The following is a 5,444-nucleotide window of genomic DNA, read 5'->3' on the forward strand; positions in this document are numbered from 1 at the left end:
CGCGACTACTGCGTGAAAAGCGCACCCCACCTACCCCTAGTTATAGTTATGTTTACATCTTAAATGGGGGTGTGCACAGAGTAATAAGGCTGCAGAGAGTTTAGGCTTTACGAGCCTGTGCTTTATTAGAGCAAACATTTTATTAATTTATGTTGTTTACTCTAATCGTATTTTTATGTATTACATTTTATTTTATGATACAGTAATGAGTTGAATTAATTACAAACATGTTATAAAATTTACGAGAAACATATCTCCTTCAGTCTAAAACGTGTGTAAAAACATAATTATTTTTTAATAAATTGTTTCAATTTGATGTACGTGATAATATGCAGTTTAATTTAAAGTAAAAGAATTAATTATCAAAAAGATTGAAGTAACAAAAAGCGTGCGTTGGCCGGGAATCGAACCCGGATCAACTGCTTGGAAGGCAACTATGCTGACCATTACACCACCAACGCCGACGTTCTAAGTTATTAAATTAACAATAGTTAAAATCATTTTGATTGTAGTCGCGTTAAGACACATATTGTTTGAACAAGTGTTTTTATTAAATAATCCAAACCTTATTAATATTATAAATGTGAATGTTTGTTTGAACGATCTCCAGAACGACTGAACCGCTCATGAGCTTTACACATGTATAAAACATTCTGGAAGCTCAAACAGTCTGTAAGAACAAATACTACGTTTTTTAGGGTTCCTTACCTCATTGGAAAAAAACGAAACCCTTATAGGATCACTTTGTTGTCCGTCCGTCTGTCAAGACTCTTTTTCTCAAAAACGCGTAAAGGTATCAAGCTGGAATTTATTTTAATTCCGCGCGGACGGAGTCGAAGTCGACAGCTAGTAGCTAAATATAGTAATTGCTATTAAATTGTTTAACTTAACTTACAATATAACTTAAGTTAATCTTTACTGATCTAGGAACTCTGCAGATACATTCTTAGTTCTTAGAACTGAGATGAACTAATCGATAACTGAACTGGAATTGTTATTAATAAATGTATAGATGGATGGAACGATGTTTACCTATCGCAAGTTAAACGGGTCTAGTTGAAATTTAGCATAGATGTAGAACATAGTCTGAAAGTACACATAGGCTGATATTTAAGTTTTTTTTTTTAATTTCGCAGGGCAGGAAAGTTTTACAAGCAATGATGGATGGAGATTACTAGAAAATTTAATTTGAAATTTTTGTTTTGTAACGAATTAGTGGCCATATAAATTTACCGAAATGGTGAAGTGACCGCTGCCCATAGATATTCACAATTGTCGATGCGTTGTATACCTTTAATCGTCAGACGAGGAGATGTATAGTGTTAGGAAGAAAATCTGACACTGTGCCGGTGTACTAGCACAACACTCATCATCATCAGCTCACTATACGTCCCCACCGAGGGGCTCGGAGCCTACCCTAAAACAAGGGTGACTAGGTCATAGTCAACCACGCTGGCCCAGTGCGGGTTGGTTGACTTCACACATATGTTTGAATTTCTTCTCAGATATGTGCAGGTTGCATCACGATGTTTTCCTTCACCGTAAGAACGTCAGATAAATGTACATATGTAAATCGAAAAACACATTGATACATGGCGGGATTCGAACCCAGGATCTGCAGATTGCAAGTCAAGTGCTTGACCCCTAAGCCACCGACGCTCTGCCCCTCTGCTCGAGTACAACACTAGCCTTACTAAAATGTCGACGTTTATGTCTTCTAATCATTTTGACACTTGACTTTGTAACGAAAGCGCGCCATTATTATCTCTAAAAATAGAAAGAGAATCTTTCCCCTTACCATGCATCCCCTCCATCAAATCCATCCCGTCCTATCTTTTCCTTATAAGAAAAAGACGAGAAGAGAAAGAGAAGGTAAAGTTCTCCATAGTATATTACCGAAAACACATTTTACAAGGTTATAGCTATAACATATATATTTCGTTTGTTATAATTAAATTGCAGTCTCTACGAGTACAATACACTGTGCAGTCAGTTTGGGCAACATAAGTACGGCACTGTTTCGGGTCGGATGTTATTATTACTCTGTGCCCGATTCATTGCGATATAGATATAGAAAATTGTTTCATAATAACATTTCGATGGTCCCAAACGAAAATAACGTAACTTCGAGATGATGTCGAAAACATGTGAAAGTAATAGAACATTTCTACAGTTGACTTCAGAACTCTGTCATAAATTGCTTCCATTAGTCATTATAATATGAAAATTAAAGCTTTTTTTTATAATAATCATTCAAGAATTCATATATTATCTAGATCTGATTAATTCAAGATTCATTTTATTTTTATAGCGTAGTAATTTTACTAATATTATAAATGTGAATGGATGGATGTTTGTTTGAAGATACCTCCAGAACGGCTAAACCTTCTGTTTCCCTTCCCTTTTTCTTATAAGGAAGAGATGGGAAGTGGAAGTGGATGTTCCGGATGAGAGGATGCATGGATAGAGAAAATGTTTTCTTTATGTGCATCCTCTCCTCCGTGGATTAAAGGTAGGCAACGCATATGCAATTGCATATGTCTATGGGCAACGGTCACTTCGCTATTTCAGCGATTTCATTTGGCCGCTCGCTCATTGCCACCTTGTGATAAAAAAGAACATAGTCTGGAAGAACACATAGGCTACTTATTAAGTTATTTTTATTTGGCGCGGACAGAGTCACGGGCAATCGTAGCCGAGTTTCTTTTGTCTATTCTGCAATTGTTCTTGACAAGCCCTCCCTTATCATTCAATGCAGGTTTTAGAAACAATAACGGAATTAAAAAATTACGTTCCAAAGAGTTTCCAATAAAACCAGTAACACACCTTCAGTTTTACTGCAAAGCTAATACTGTAGGTGTGTAGCTGGCTTAAGATATTTTCACAAAACATATATCCATCTCTTTCATAATTCTTACAAATATTACCGTAGAATAGAGACAACAATATGTTTTGTGTTGCTTCAAGAGTGGATAATCTCATTTAAGTTTTAACAGAGTAATTTATTATTTGTTTGAATGAAAATATTTCAATAAAATGTTTTTAAGAAAACTTTTTCAATAAAATTCTTATTCTAATAGTTATTATACGGAAAAAAAAATATATCAGATCTTACTTGTGGGTAATTTGCTAAAAATCGCTTCTATAACAGACGCGTTGGTGGTGTAATGGTCAGCATAGTTGCCTTCCAAGCAGTTGATCCGGGTTCGATTCCCGGCCAACGCATGATTTTTGTTACTACCGAACATTTTTAAAAATGAAAAGGATAATATGTTAGAGATGGAGATATACTTTCTCCTTAAACGTACTGGTATTAAAATAATAAACAATCATAAGCTCACTATACGTCCCCACTGAGTGGCTCGGAGCCTACCCTAAGGTACGAACACTTAGGGGTGACTAGGCCTTAGTCAACCACTGGTCCAGTGCAGTTTGACTTCACACATATATTTAAATTTCACAGTTGTGTGCATCATCACGTTGTTTTCCTTCACCGTAAGAACGTTAGATAAATGTACATATGTAAATCGAAAATCGATTACAATTTGAACATTATATTATACTAGCTGTCGCCCGCGACTCCGTCCGCACGGGATTAAAAATAGATGTTGGCCGATTCTCAGACCTACTCAATATGCTTACAAAATTTCATGAGAATCGGTCGAGCAGTTTCGGAGGAGTATGGGAACGAAAAATGTGACACGAGAATTTTATATATAAGATTTAAAATAAAACAATTTAACCCCAATACTTAAATCTGTCCTTGTACGATCCACTAACTAAACCCCTGATTCAGGCAAAGGTAAGAGAAGCCGACAAATAACATAATACGTTTAAATTTAATTTAAACCTTTTATATACTAGATTGGAAACACTAAAATGGGGCACACAGCTTTATCACAACAAAGATTGATAACACAAGTGTTGTGGAAGCCTTATTTATTTACTAGTTGTTGCCCGCGACTGCATTCGCGCGGATTTAAAAAACGTAAATAAGTAGCCTATGTGTTCTTTCAGTTTTATGTTCTATATGTATGCCAAATTTCATCGAAATCCGTTGAGCCGTTCTGGAGATATCTTCAAACAAACATCCAACCATCTAAACATTCGCATTTGTAATATTAGTAAGATTTTTTAATTTATTTTTTTAGTTAAAATTTTGACATTTTTCTTACCAGCGATCGCCCGCGATTCTGTCCGCGAGAAATTAAGATAATACTTAATTAGTAGTCTATGTGTTCGTCCAGATTATGTTCTACATCTATGCCAAATTTCATCGAGATCCATTCAGCCGTTCTAGAGATATCTTCGAACAAAAATCCATCCATCCATAGTAAGATTATTTTTGTCTACTAAAATACTTAAATTATATTATTTTAAGTATTTATAAAAAAAAATCATGCGTTGGCCGGGAATCGAACCCGGATCAACTGCTTGGAAGGCAACTATGCTGACCATTACACCACCAACGCACATATCCAATGTACTGAAGATTCACCTGAGAAAACTATTTAGAAAACTTCAATTGTCCTGAAACTTCCATCACTACTGCTATCTCTGTTCCTCATAAAGATAATAACAGAGATGGATGAGTACAGATAGACCAATGGAGATTCACCGTTTCACATGACGTCATTACCTTTCACCTCAGCAACAATGAAATCTTTTACAAAACAACTGAACAAATTATTGTACAAAAACGTGGTACAAAATAACGCAAAAGGTATCACGTTTTTCAATTAAATAGAATAATTGATAGATTAACCTAAAGGAGTAATGAAATGGTTGAATCAAACAAGGCTAGGTAGGTTTGTTATCTGTCCCGAGAAGGAGCTGCCTCGGCAGCTGGCGCAGACGGGGCCGCGGACGAGAGCGAAAGCGTGCCCGTGGTCCCGTCCCGATGCGTTGGAGGAACAGAGGGGTTTAGTGGGTATGCCTCCGCTATGGAGGAGAATCCCACATAACTACCGCGTCCCCCCCGGGGCGCGGAGTATGCATAAAGCGTTCCCTAAAAAAAAAAAAAGGTTGACATCCGTATGTAGTACTAGCTGCGACCTGCAACTTCGTTTGCGCAGTGTTAAAAAAACTTAGTAACCTATGTGTTCTTCCAGAATATGTTATACAAGTGTGCCAAACTTCATCAAGATCCGTTGAGCGGTTCAGGAGATACCTTCTAACATCCATCTAAACATTCGCATTTATAATTAAGTTAAATTATATTTTGTCCGAGAATTCGTCCGCGAGGTAATCTCTGTAGCATTGGAGTTATCTGGTAATAACATCCATCCATTTAAATTACGTGATGTTATTTTAGTCACGTTTGTAATATAAATGTTCATTCTCTTTTATTAATCTTCACTTTCTACTTTTTCAGAATCTTATTCATGTGCGTTGGTGGTGTAATGGTCAGCATAGTTGCCTTCCAAGCAGTTGATCCGGGTTCG

At 36.4% G+C, this 5,444-nt stretch overlaps 3 non-coding genes across 3 annotated transcripts; 1 reads left to right on the plus strand and 2 right to left on the minus strand.

Annotated features, from left to right (window-relative positions):
• Positions 1-389: 389 nt before the first annotated feature.
• On the minus strand, positions 390-461 carry TRNAG-UCC (transfer RNA glycine (anticodon UCC)). The gene has a single exon. It is a non-coding gene; the product is annotated as a tRNA-Gly (tRNA).
• Positions 462-3,153: 2,692 nt separating this feature from the next.
• TRNAG-UCC (transfer RNA glycine (anticodon UCC)) lies at positions 3,154-3,225 on the plus strand. The gene has a single exon. It is a non-coding gene; the product is annotated as a tRNA-Gly (tRNA).
• A 1,175-nt stretch (positions 3,226-4,400) lies between these two features.
• Positions 4,401-4,472, minus strand: TRNAG-UCC (transfer RNA glycine (anticodon UCC)). Its single transcript has one exon. It is a non-coding gene; the product is annotated as a tRNA-Gly (tRNA).
• Positions 4,473-5,444: the final 972 nt, after the last annotated feature.

The sequence above is a fragment of the Papilio xuthus genome, unplaced genomic scaffold, assembly GCF_000836235.2.
Source record: "Papilio xuthus unplaced genomic scaffold, Pxut_1.1 DF829660.1, whole genome shotgun sequence".
Taxonomy (NCBI): domain Eukaryota; kingdom Metazoa; phylum Arthropoda; class Insecta; order Lepidoptera; family Papilionidae; genus Papilio; species Papilio xuthus.